Below are 13,840 nucleotides of genomic sequence, written 5' to 3'. Positions count from 1 at the left end.
TTTATTTAAGTATTTACTCACTTGAATACTGTCCAATGTTCTCTGAAATATAAGGTTAAAATAATGGAGATAAGAAAGAACATGCTATCTTCCTATGTAGTTCCAGTTTTACTTTGATGTTTAGCAGCTCATTATGCGTTATTTTTAGTAGTGGTAGGTCAGTTTTCTGTTTTGATTTTATGGGTGTTTCATCGAGTGATCAGTGGGAAATAGTATTGAAACCATACAAGAATGGTAATCCTTCAAATTGTTTTGGTTTTTTTTTCTTATGTAGCACATTTTTATGTAAGCCACTTATGTACTATTTTGTCTCACAATATCTCCCTTCTTTTGATTCATAGTAACCTTTGAATATACTTTGCAAGTAACTGTGAAAAGTTATTTGTATAGCTACAGCAAAACTTACATTTTGCTTACTAAGCTTGACAGCCTCTTTCCCATCTGCATGTCACTAGCATTGCCAGACTATGGAAGACATATATTTCTGTTCAGAAAAAAAGATTGAGCTCAAGATCTTAAAGTATTTTTCTGTAAGTTATTTGCAGTACATATTCTGCCTTACTTTAAAATATTTCAGAATATTTTATATAAAATACCCATATAACTAGTATAACACAAAAGGTTATTGGCCTGGTTTTGGCACCCAGGTCAGTGGGAGAGGGTGTGGCCAAGACCCAAATTATATTTGATACCACTCCACTTCATGGTTGGAGTAGGGCAAAGAGACTCTCATTTCCATGAAGAAGGGCATTCCTTCTGGTGAGAATGTGTCAGGTAAAACAATCTGGTGTTGTTTTATTTTGGATGAAAATAATTTCTTTGTCTTATACCTTTTTTGTTATTAATATAACAAATCTTACTCTTGATCTTACTCTTTTCTTTTGTTTGCGAGTTTGAAAGCAAACCAGTGGGAGATCCCAAGTCAGAAATATAGTTTAATAGGAAAATTAAAATAAAATACAGTAGTACAAAACCAGTCACAGAGTCAGAATACAACCTGACATCCTGTTGGTCAGGGTGTTGGTACAGTCCAGTTAAATGGTGCCTGCAGTCCTCTTGAAGTGACAGATGTGGTTCTGTTGAAGCAGTGATCCTGTAGAAAGGTGTTGTCTTCCTCTGAAGATCCAGTGGTGGTCCAAGGTGGAACTCTTGTCCTCTGGGAATTCAGTGGACAAAGGCTGCTCTGATGTTCCTAATCTCGGATTGTATCCAGGTACGAAATGCTTGGCTCTTCTCCCCGGGTGGAGCATCTCACAATGGGATGATGTAATTTTATCAGTCATGCAGTGGGACTCATGGGCCATTAACAGAAGATATCTCCCTGGAGGAAGGATGGGTGGTGGACAAGATAAAGAACACTGCCCCACCTGGTTTTAACAGTTTATGAAGATGGTGATAGTACACAATACTTTCAGATACATTTTACATTGTAATCTAAGACATTAAGTCATTCCTTTTCCTAGAAAATGAAAAGAAATGTAAAGATCTTTGTCTTTTACGCCTCCCACTCAAGAGAGGAGAGGAGTGGCTCGTGGTCTTTTTAGTGGGAATACTAAATTGGGGAAAACTATTTCTAAACCACAGCAGTTGTGGAAAATGTTACTGAGTCAAGAATGATATGGCAGCCAAGCTGAGTTTTCTTAAGCAAAATCATCAGATATTGCTTTCATATGTATATCTATGTTCCTTATAGAAAATTATGGATAATTAAAGCATGGCATTCAACAATGGCATGGCATTTGTCAATCTTCAGTATTTACAGACCTAACTCAAACTGAATGAAAACATCATAAGATTTTCAGTTTTCTGCATTGAATTGTTTATTATGAGCAGTACAGCTTTCTTCAACATATGATAAAAAGCAAAATTTTCATCAAACTAGCTCTGATAGGACCCTATACAATATTTTTTGAAGAAGATGTAGCCCTCTTTTTTTTTTTTGTTTGACTGGCTTTGAGATATCCTGTGAAACTATGAGGACATTATATATTTACATACTTTAGACATTCTTAAAAATTTAGATTTCTGGTAACTAGCTGAATCTGTAACTGAAATTTCTCCCAGAAAAATATCTGAATGTGAATTTAACTGCATGCACATACTTAAAATTCATGCTACAGCATTTTATTCTAATTATGAAGTTCAAAAAGGCTTGTCCAAAAAAAAAAAGGCTGATTTTGCAGTTATCAACAAATAAAAATAACCTCATAGATCTGCTTCTAATGGAATTAGGTGATACTGTCAAAAATGAGGGGAAAAGATATTGCTTTCAATCTTTCAACCATAAACTATTATACTGTACTATTATAACAGTACTATGCCATTTTATAAACTGTCATTACAAATAAAACAGTAAAATTTTCTACATTTGCTGCAGATTTACAACATATCTCCCTGAGTTAGTTCTGGAAAGCATTTGAGGTGATCTATTCCTCGATTTTGCTCATTATTTGAGGCAGGGTTGAAAGCCAGACGTGGGTTTATTACTGTCACCTCATCTGAGGGAATGGACCCCAGCTTTCAAAGGTTCAGAATATTTTGCTTCTGCTACGCTGAAGTGTTTCAAGATTGCACTGAAAATCCTGCAGCAACTCAGCTCCAAGTTAAAGTGTTGGTCTGTATTTATTTTTGTTCTAGTGTATGAAAAGCCTGTTAAAAGAGAAAAAATCTTATTTGCTTAATTTTCATGAGATAGCAAATATTTTAAATTCTAACAGCTATTTCTATTTTTCTTAATTTTGTTTTCCAATCTCCACGCTTCTGATACTCATCAGAAAGATCCAACAAAGTTGTCCAAAAGTTTCCTAGTGTCAGTGATTTGTACTTGAAGTAAAACACTGGTCCAACTGAAAATAAAAACACTTGATTTTGTATTACTGGTAAAACACAGTCAGGAAACCAAACTAAAAGAAGCACCCAATAAAAATGAGAATCTCATTTTGACATCAAGCCAATGCACATTTCTCTCAGAAGTAACAACAAAGTATCCAATGTATTTTCCCTGGCTTAAACTTTACTATCAGAAAGATAACTAAAAATCTTCTCTCTATTTAAAACAAAACCAAATGATAATACCCAGTTGATTTCCATTTTGACAGCATGAACCTAGGCAACTGTGTTGGGACATCTGAAACGAAATCTCTGACCTGGGGCAGATACAAGTGGTCAAAGAGTTCAGTTGAGTGATCAAGTATTACTGCTGATGAAGTACCTCATCCATCAAACAACAGCTTGAGGGAAGAGCTGAAAGAAGGAAAGAAAGGCAAAAAAGAAAGTGTCTTTCTTTTGTTGCATTTCATTTAAAAATCAGTATAAGATTTCTTAACCTCTTCTATAACCTTTCTTAAGGTTTTTGTTACCTTTCTGCAGTATTACCAGAAAGTTGCCTTTCTTTAGGAAAAGAAAAGCCTTTCCTTGCAATAATGACAATTGCTTACCCAAGTTTCCATTATGATTCTGATTTAGCTTTAGAGCAGATCTAAATCACTCTTTGGGACCACGGAATTAAGCAGAGCTCCTGGAATCTTAAGGCTCAGTATGAGCTGGAAATTACTTGTGCCTCAACTGGAGTGAGAGCTAGATAACAAGGATTACCCATAGGCATTAGGATCTAAAGGAAAGCTCATTGGTAAAGCCACAGCAGCAGGAAATATGCAGACCTAACCTAAAGAGTGAGGTCTGGTGAGATGAGAAATAATTAATTGGCTTTTTGGGTGGGAAGGGATGAGATCACTCTCTGGTCTCTCCATTAAGGCTGGCAAAGGAGCAGGATGTCACTAGATTTAAGGGTGATCAATCTTTTAAATTTTCATAAGGAATCAGCGTAGTGGGATCTCCAGCAAGGGAATGGGAAATTGTATTCCCAAACCCACAGAAACAGTGCCAGTTCTGTTTGACTGGCAGAAGGAAATTTTGGTTCCTTTCCCTTTTAGTGTGTTTTTGCTTTGAAGAGCTATTTGTGGTTTCTGATGTTTTCTAATAAACACATACATGAACACAATATGATGGACAAAAATTTAGGAAAAAACAGTTGAAAGCAGTAAGGAAAAATCTCAATAGATTAAAATTCAATGGAAAAGCAAACTGTTGTTCTTTTGCTTACAATTGAGAATGTCTATAGCTTACTTAGAATGTACTCATTATTTCTGAGTTGCTATCACAGAAAACTAAAATTAGATTTATACTTCACATCATCACCCTCATTTGCAGAGCGGGGGACTCAAATTTTTTGGAATTAACTTTCTCCTGCATAAGACTTCCCTTCTGTCTGGTTTTAATTCTGACTACAAGGACTACCTCTTGTAGCCATTTCATTATTCAGCTCCTTGATAAACTCATGGGATGGAGATATTCTAAATTCCTATAGACATATGTAGTCAGAAAATATATTAAATTTGTATTAGTAGCAGTCAAAAAAGTCCGTTAACCCTCTTGGCTTTCCTGAGCATCTGGGAGTGGTATCTAAATATTTTCTTTTGCAAAAGGTTTATGTCTTCAAATTCGAAAACGCTTACTTGCCCCAGTATTTTTTAATAACTCCTTGACAAGGAAAAGAAATTTCCTACATTCTCTTTATAGTCATCAGTGGGGCTACCTGTCTGCATTCCAGAGTAAGTTAACAAATCATATTATTTATGATCATATCATAAATAAATATCATATATTTATAGCTTAAAATTGCCTCATTGCTTTCAACTCAAATTCATGACTACAGCTATGTAAACACATTCTGAACTTCTAGAGTTTTAATTTTAATGGTTCATGATCCCATGCTGTCACTGTTTGTTGCAATATGATAAACACATTGAAGTAAAAGTTATACATTTATTTTAAGGTATTTAATAGAGTACTCACAATATAAGGTTTTTACCAAATTAGTGTATAAATCTGACAAGTGTAAATAGAACCTGTTGTTTTACGGACTCTTGCTTTGGTAGATCTTTCTGGAAACATATATTCATTTGTGAAGGCCTTGTTTACAATTCAGAATAAATTACTTTTACTCAGGAAACCTGAATATTCCCAGGAGCCACTTAGGAGCAAGTGGATCAACCTATTTGGGTAGGAGTTTATTATAGTTAATATTTATTTCCAGATCACAGAGTATTCTGGGTTGGAAGAGACCCACAAAGATCATCAAGTCCAGCTCTTAAGTGAATGGCTCATAGGGGGATTGGACCCAGAGCCTTGGTACTGTTAGCACCACGCTCCAACCTCTGATCTCAGGGTCATTCAGCAATGGTGAAGAGACATCTCTGAGGGAGGGTTCAGCTTGAGTTGCTTTAAAGAGTAAGCAGTTTATACCTAGCTGGAAACAGACATTTATCTTAGCTTTGTGCCAAAGACATCCAAAAAGCAGTAAATAATCTCATAATATGCAAGGGTATCATCGTCTTTTGCTACTGGCTGCTTTTCAGATTCTCCTTTTAATTTGTTAGCATTTATTTGAACCTTTTCGTCAATGTGGAGCATAGTTGGGGCAGCACAGAGGTAAAGTCTGCATGACACCTGCACCAGCCTTAAATATCAGCCAGAGATGGTTTTGACTCTGCTTTCCTGAGCATTAAATTCACTCAAGTGCTGAAATGCAAGAAGTGACGATTATTACAGACAATTAATTTCTGACCATTTAAAGAGAACAGGGTATGCGACTAAATCTTCATCTGGATTTAATGTTTGGACATACCAGCAAATTTACAGCAATAACAAGGTGTGCTGATATCACTAAAATTAGATACTGGCTACATTTTTCAATGGAGAAATAGATAATAGACAATGAGAATATATTTTTATTTCTGATGAAAATGTTTTCTCACTAAGAGTTTCAGTCCTGATTTGGCCTATGTTTTTTTTTGTATGCTCAGACTTTTCTCACTCTAGGCCAGCTCTCCTGGTTATGTGCATTATCACAGTGAGCTCATTCTCATATAGTTCTTTCTATTTCTCAGAATCTGGAGATTGAAGGAGCAATTAATTTGGATAGGATAAAATTAAATAGACACATCCAGAAAAACTGGAAACTTACTTGTTGATGCTGGCTACAATGACTATCTATTTTTATTGCACTGTTTTTCTTTGCAATACACCATTACAAGTTGGAAAATACTCTAAAACCTGAAAACAAGCTTGGAATGCTACAGTCTAAAGATTATCATTACTCTCCACTAGAATTATTGACTGCATCAATTAACTATTTTAAATAGTGCAGAAAGTTTAAAAATTAGATGCAGCAGAGTTCAAACTAAGCCCTGCCTTGTGTTCTAATTATGCTTTAAAAAATTACAGTAAATTACTTTTGTGAGCATACAGTTTGGCAACTATAACTTCAGGTTGCAAGATAAATTACCTAGGGAAGTGCTCTATCTTGTGCATGACAGGCACCAAGGAAATCAAACTTTCATTGGGAAGAAACAGATCCTGAAGTAGGAGAGAAGCAAAATTCTTGGCTTGTTCACCGCATGCCTCTCTAAGCAATTTCTCTCAAAATTATGGCAGTGTTAAAGGACGTGTAGCTTTGCTTTAATACTGTGTGCTAATGCAGTATTTAATCTCTATGTTAGAAGCCATGTTTCCACAGTTGCCATATATTTATAAATCCTAGCTCATACATTTTCACCCACTTTTCCTGTGAAGCTTTGATAAAGCTCATCAGAAAGGAACACTCATGAGGGATTTTTAACTGATTTTTGGTTTGGTGGAGATTTTGTTTGAATAGAGAGTTGCTCATGGAAATTTATGTTCATCCAAAAACTTGAAAACTCTGGAGGGAACTTCTGCCATAGAAAATCTGGTAAATGTCACTGCAATGATTGTAAAGCCCTTAAACAGACCAAAAAGGATCTACAACTGCACCTACAATTTCAAAGTTTGGTTTCAGGATACTGATGAAACCACTTACTGATGTGGAAAGGTTACCACAATGGTTTGTTTGCTATAATTGGACAATATTGTGTCAAAAAACATAAAATTGAGAGGCAGAAGCAAAAGGTGGCTTTGTGCTATTGGTACAAAGTTGAGTCTGTTTAATTTAGTAAAATTACTATTGTGCATGAATGTAACAAATCATAAAATCTGTTCCAGTGGTTTTCATTTACCACTGCAGATGCAAATGTTTACCTTTAATTTAAATGGAAGATCTTAAGGAAACTATCTCAATTGTAAGGGAGAGAGAATTCCAGTGGGGAAGAGCAAAAAAACCAAAAACCATGAAGAATAATATGTCACCTTCATCTTTACTGCTTTCCAGGGAGGACTTTATCTAACCAGCAAGGAATGAAGGTCTTGTGTCAGTCAGCAAGAGAGATTCTCTTACATCTATGCAGAAGTAGTGACTCTTAGACATAAGCTGATAAAGCAATACCATAAGATGAATGAAAGCATTAAAAGAAATATTCTGATTAAGAATTGTACATAGGTTCTGTACCATTAGTATTTATTTGCTGATATTCAAGATTAAATAATCATTTTATGATAAATCTTCATTTCATGCAATATTTTTATCAAATGAGGTAATTAATAGAGGTAGAAGGGGAAAAAAAGCTGTTTAATTAGTTGATTTTAAATTTTATCATCTAGAGCTCTCAGGAGCTAAATATCACTATCAAAGCCAGATAAACATATGGGCAGAAACTAGTTAAGCCAAGTTCCCAGTGTCAGACAATTATGTAAAATATGTACTGATCTCCAGGTGCAGGCAGATATCTCAACAGGAACAGTGCCACGCCACCTAGGATTTAATAAATTGGAACTAACATCTATACCACTCAGTGTATATCCCACCTGCCATATGAGATTCAGTCATTAGTGAGATGTCTGTGATAACTTTTGGTGAGTAGCTTTTAGTTTGACTACTTGATATATAAAATGTCTGCTTTTGTCAAATTTTAGCCTGTTAATTGCAGCATTCATTTCGCTCTGCACTAGAAATGATAAAATGATGACTTCCAGTCTCTTCTTCTCACACTTTTATAGGCTTCTGCTGGATATCCTCAGGCATTCTTTTTCAGCTTGCCAAGTCATAGTCTCCATAAGATGTTCTTTGTACAGAAAGTCTTTCACCTTCTGTGTTCCTGTTCCAGTCTTGTATCTTTTCTGAGATGTGAGGACAAGGCCTTTGCAGAGCAGGCAGGACACAGGCAATTCCTAGAGTACACAGTGGTATACTGAGGCTCTGTTTATTGCCTGTTCAACATATACTCCAAATACAGGTATTTCTGCCTGTCTCACTTTACACCTTTGTATTTCGGAAGCAGACCATCTCATAGTATTTCTTCTGCAAAACTTTTTTTCAAAATATTGTGATTTGCTTGGTGGTCTGTATATGAGAATAGGTCTCCACATTTAGGTATAAAAGAGAAAAATGTTATTTAAATTACATATGAAATTAAGATTCTTACTGCTTCTTAGTAGCAAATCAGGAAAAATCACACCTTGCCCAAAATAAAATAAAATGATGAAATGAAAAATAATTACATACATTGTAATGTGAACACTTTATCCTTCTAGAAGAAAGCATTATAGGTTATTTCTTCTGAAGTGAGTTATATCTGGGAAAGAAAGGAAGCTTGGACTGGTTCTTATAGAGATTTCAATACATGTAGAGATAGAGAAGAACTCATTTAGAAAATCAATAAAATTTGAAAGAGTCCTCATCATTAATAGAACTTGAATGGTACCATATGTATAAATCTACAGATATGAGCAATATTCATACAACTTGTGCTTCCAGGCTCTAATATATAGAAAATGAGAAACATAACTCTTTTTCATTCTCTTTTGCCCATTATGGATAAAATTACAAGCCCCCATCGAATAGAATAAGTTTCAAACCAGGGATCAATAGTTGATTGAGCTGAAGGAAGTAAAACATCTACAGATATCTACAAACAAGAAAATCAAGACAAAAAGGTTACACAAGTATAGCGACCTTTTTAAAGAAGTCATATATTAACAATACACTATGAATATATATTAAAATCAGATATAGTTCAGAACACTCTTTTGTAAGTGTGGAAAATTAACAGCATGGGACAGACAGAACTGCTTCTAAGAGCTGAATTTACCAAGAATTTGCATTGGCATGGCAACTGATTAATATAAAAATTCACCAAGAACTTGTGTAAGCTTGAGGAACCTTCACTTAGATTCAAAACCAATTTCTCTATGGTGAAAAGCCACTGAAATGTATAAGAAAAGAATACATTTTTTCTATATTAAGCTTCTTTAGTGTATTTTGCATAAACCAGCTCCAGCTGACATTAACTCTAAAATCCACAGTATATCCTGATACCTAGTGCTGAGGTACTGCTCTTTATTTTGGCAGGGTTGTTACTTTCACAGTCACAGGTCAAGAGATAAGTCTTTGGCACTAGAACTGATTTTCACTTGGTTTAACCCGCTTTTGTGTGAAGTCTTCCAAATCTGAATGTTTCCAGTGATTTGCTGATTTCATAACCCTTTTGTAGTTAGAAGTAGATCTAGTAGTATTGTTACTCTTTTTGATAATTTTCAGTCCAAAAAAAGGAACTTTGATTTAAGGGAGAAGTACAAGTTACCTTAATTGCAAAACAGAAAAAAACAAACAAACAAACAAACAAAGAAAAAAAACCCAAACAAAAAAAAACCCAAACAAACGAAAAAAAACACCCTAGAGGTATTAAATTTTTTCTTCTTGAATGCATTAGTAACTAGCTCACTTGTACTAAGGACTTAGTCCAAGATACTGGAATCAGTTAGAGCTAGGAGGTAATATGGTAGAAGTTAACTTATCTTGAGTTCTAATTGTTTACTTTCTGTAATCTGCAGAAGCAGACAGAGAGGGAATCAATACAGAAATGTAAAGCGACATTCCTCTGGACGCCTGCAGATTCCTCTTTGCAGAAATGGACGGGGGAGAAGATAGAAAGGGATCAGGATGGGATCAGGAGGAGTTGTGTTCTGTTTCTTCAGAAGCATAAATCTCCTTTCTGAAGCAGGAAACTGCTTAAACAGACTTTGAAAACTGCTGAAAACACCAAAAACATATTTAGTGGTCTGTGTTAACAACAAAAATTGTGGATAAGCATGATCTTTACTGAGACACTAAACAGATTCAAGTGTGACTCAGACACATTGAGGCATATAAGATTGTAAAAAGATTGTCATTCTGCATTGACAATTAACAAATGAATGACACTTTCTTGTTATTCACTAATTTAGCTGAAGTACAGGAAGGCATTAAAAAGATAACAAGTAGGACTCCCCACAAGAGAGTGGGGAAACAACTGCTACACTTAAACATTTTAATGGTATCTTTAGGTTCATTAGTTAGTTTTAGATACGAGCCAGAATGTTTCATAAATCGCTCCTGCTATCCATAATTGAGTCATCAATCCATAGCCAGATAATTTTCTTCAACCTCTAATTGTACAACCTTGTTCATAGGGGCTCTCTATCTATTTCCTCAGAAATTAAGCAAAAGCTAAAAGAATAGATTAATGGATTAGGGAGATTTTGAAAGTGTTTCTAAAAGCAGAGCAGAAGGAGAGCTCACATCCTTCCCTCTATGAATCATCCAGCACCTGTGGGCTTTATCACATAAATGGTAATGGAATGACAATTATGCCTTAGGTTTTTTTCCAGGCATCAACACCAACAGAAAATTCACCTCCCATTCCTTTTCCTCCTCCTTTCACCATTTCTTTGTCCCTTGAGACAGCCCATGTGGTTCTGTGGCAACTGGAGACACATTTTCCTTTTGTCACAGCCACCACGACTAAACAATGACATGCAGTAGCATTAGAGGCTGAGGATGCACAGAAAAAAAATCAACACTGTAGATACACCAAGGAATTTCAAAAGGATTATATTTCACTGTAAATAAACTTTATTTCGTAGGTCAAATCCTGCCATTGTGTCTCTCCCGTCAATCCTCCTGTATTCATATAGACAGTGCAATTGAAAATTAAAATAAAGTTTACAAGGTATTTTAGAAATGTTCTTTCTTGGTCACGATCAATGTATAATTCATAACGAATTGTGAATATTTTCTGCTATTAGCAAGCATCTTGCTTTTGACGTTTATATATAAAAAGAACGCTGTTTAATTTAACCATTGCAAATAAAAGCTGAAATATCAACTAAACCAGTAAGCAGGAAAAAATGCACTAATGTTGCAATTTCACAAGCTGGTACTGTGTAAAATGAATTTGTAGTTACAGGCCATGCTGTGCCTTTGAACAGTGAAATTTTTTAATATCTATTTCATTAGTTTGTTCTAGTTGAATCTGTTTCCTGACACAAGAATTACTAGTGAGTCTGCACATACCTCCTAACTCTCATGCAAGTGAAAAAGATGCTTCTACTATTGGGGTTGCTCTGTTTTAGTCGATCAAATGATCCTTCTTGCAAGAAATGCCATCCCTCTTCTGGCAGCCAGGGGTCCAGTTTCTCCTACAGGGCAGGAAGCTGCCTGGATAGAATTCTGCTTCTCCTTTCCTACCATACTCAGGGTTCCTTCCCAATCTGTCTCTAAAGGAAACGAGATCTACAAATCTGGCATCGGGGTCACTTGTAAAATGCCTGTGTCACCTCTGACAGCCTAAGAAGAATGAACTTTTCCTGGCTGGGTCCTCTCAGGAATTGTGGTAAGGATGGCCCATCTGACCTAAGTTCGGATCCCAAGTGAAAGCAGTAGTGCTGAGACACCACTTTTTTTTTTTTTTTAATCTTAGTTCTAAACAGTTTTCATATATCTTCCCAGTCTTCCTGGAAAAGGCTCAGATTCAGTTTGGTTTAAGCACTGGGCAGAGGTTCAGTAAGACTGCATCAGTAAGACAGAAGTTTTCTTGAAAAGGCAGATTCACGTTCAGAAGAAAAATAAAGAATAAACAGTTGAAGAAACCTAAAGCCTCTTCCTACTTCCATCTCTATAAAATATCAGCAAGTGATTAGATTATATTTCTCCTACTCATTTTCTTTAATGTAAGAAAGGGACACATATAGTTTAACTCCCAGCAGTAACTCAGATTAGTGTGGAAAATACAGTTCTCTGCTGGACTCTATTTACATTTAACCTATTAGATAAACGCACAGCCAAAGCCTCTTCTCATTTACACAAAGAAATCTACTAGTTATAGCATGGCTTGGTTGTTACATGAGGAAGGATTTGTTCCAGTTTCTTCCATATAGCCTGCACTTTTGATTAATTCCTTGCAAAAATCTATCTTACCACCTTTGTGCCAAAATACTCTCAGGCTTAAGTAACTTTCAATCCGGTTTTTCCAGCCTTGAGACTCATCATGGCAGTTTGGCTTTGGTGTATGTGCTGAAAACTAGCTAGAATGAGGGAGAGAAAAATAACTCGATATTGTGCTGTGGATTGGCATGAAGGCTGTGCTGGCACACGGGTGAGTTAATCACATTACTCAAGAGTAGCAAAGTTTCAATGAAATTATTCAGGTCACCCCAAAATCTTTAGCAGCTCTTGTAATAGGTCCAAAATATACCATAAAAGCTCATTTAGAACAATGAAAGTATTTTTGCTCAATATATATTAAACAATACCGAGTGCATCGTAATATTATTCAATGAGATAGTACTGGTCTTCAAAAAATGCTTGTTTCTTGGTTGTTTTAATTTTAAATATATAACATGGAAAAATAATTCACAAAATGTCTTTCCTTGAAGCATCTTCAGAGGCACTGTAGCACAAGAAAAAGTAGCTTAGATACCTATAGAGGATTTCTGCCTCTCTCTTGCACCCCCCACATATGTGTTTATTAAAATATATATTTTTAATGGCCTTCCAAGGCATTCTCTAAAGAAAACAGTAATCCAGTAAGTGGAAGGCATTATGAAAACAACCGAAGGAGATATTGAACCAGCAAGACAACCCTCTGCAGGGATGAACTTCAAATCTGAGGGGCACAGCACTGAAGGCAGATTGACTGAAGGAATTCCTTCTGAAACCTGGTGTTGACAGGGTAACAGCAGTGCTGGCTCCTACAAGAGCATGCCAGCATATAACTCAATATGCAAGCTGTGACATACATTAGCTAAAATTAAAGAAAACATTAGGCAAATCAAGATAATGGATTCTCAGTTGACAACAGGGTCAGTAGTAAGAATGTAAATTCAAGTGTCAGACTACATCTCCCATCAATGAGATCAGTCATGATGTACGCGGCTTCTGCTATTAAATTCAGTGACCAACACCAATACAATTTTCATGAAAGAAAATAGAGAAACAATCAGAAATATACGTGACTGCCCATCTGCATGTGGATCACTTAAAGATCTCTTCCTTACTAATAGTTCTTTATAGATGATCACCTGAATCAAGGACCTCAGTGCAATTTTATATTTCCTGTACACTTTAATATGGTCTAAAAATGGGAAGAAGGAAATACTCAATACTGCATAACTCTAACAGAAGGTTTTCTACAACAGTTCAAAACTATTTATAGTATTCAAACCATGTCTTCTCTTCCGGAAAGCCCTGTTTTGTGAAAGTATAATATAAGGAGGGAAATAACTTGCACACAGCACATGCTTTGAAACTGTCCAAAGTCAGGGACCAGGGATTATAAATTTTTAGGCAGACATAGCACTTTTCTGGGTCTATGTGGTGTGAGAGAGACCTGCAAGGTTCTTTTTAGTGGTATAAACAATAGTTGAATGAAGTGCAGCTCCAGCTGATATAGAAACCTCTTCTTTACTAGAAGAAGTTTGGAGAGGAGAGGAGAGGAGAGGAGAGGAGAGGAGAGGAGAGGAGAGGAGAGGAGAGGAGAGGAGAGGAGAGGAGAGGAGAGGAGAGGAGAGGAGAGGAGAGGAGAGGAGAGGAGAGGAGAATATAGCAAGT

The 13,840-nt window shown here is 35.9% G+C and overlaps 1 long non-coding RNA gene across 8 annotated transcripts in view; it reads right to left on the bottom strand.

The window, feature by feature from the left end:
* Window positions 1-856: 856 nt before the first annotated feature.
* Window positions 857-13,840, bottom strand: part of LOC148225553 (uncharacterized) — an 81,884-nt gene continuing 68,900 nt past the window's right edge. For 4 of the 8 annotated variants that reach the window (XR_015808260.1, XR_015808256.1, XR_015808262.1 and 1 more), the window contains one exon: window positions 857-10,003. This is a non-coding gene — a long non-coding RNA (uncharacterized LOC148225553). The remainder of the gene's footprint in view (window positions 10,004-13,840) is intronic. The other 4 variants (XR_015808257.1, XR_015808263.1, XR_015808267.1 and 1 more) reach the window with 2 other exon arrangements.

Source organism: Sturnus vulgaris, chromosome 1, assembly GCF_052056855.1.
Source record: "Sturnus vulgaris isolate bStuVul1 chromosome 1, bStuVul1.hap1, whole genome shotgun sequence".
NCBI lineage: Eukaryota > Metazoa > Chordata > Aves > Passeriformes > Sturnidae > Sturnus > Sturnus vulgaris.
This window is presented reverse-complemented; position numbering and strand designations above follow the sequence as displayed.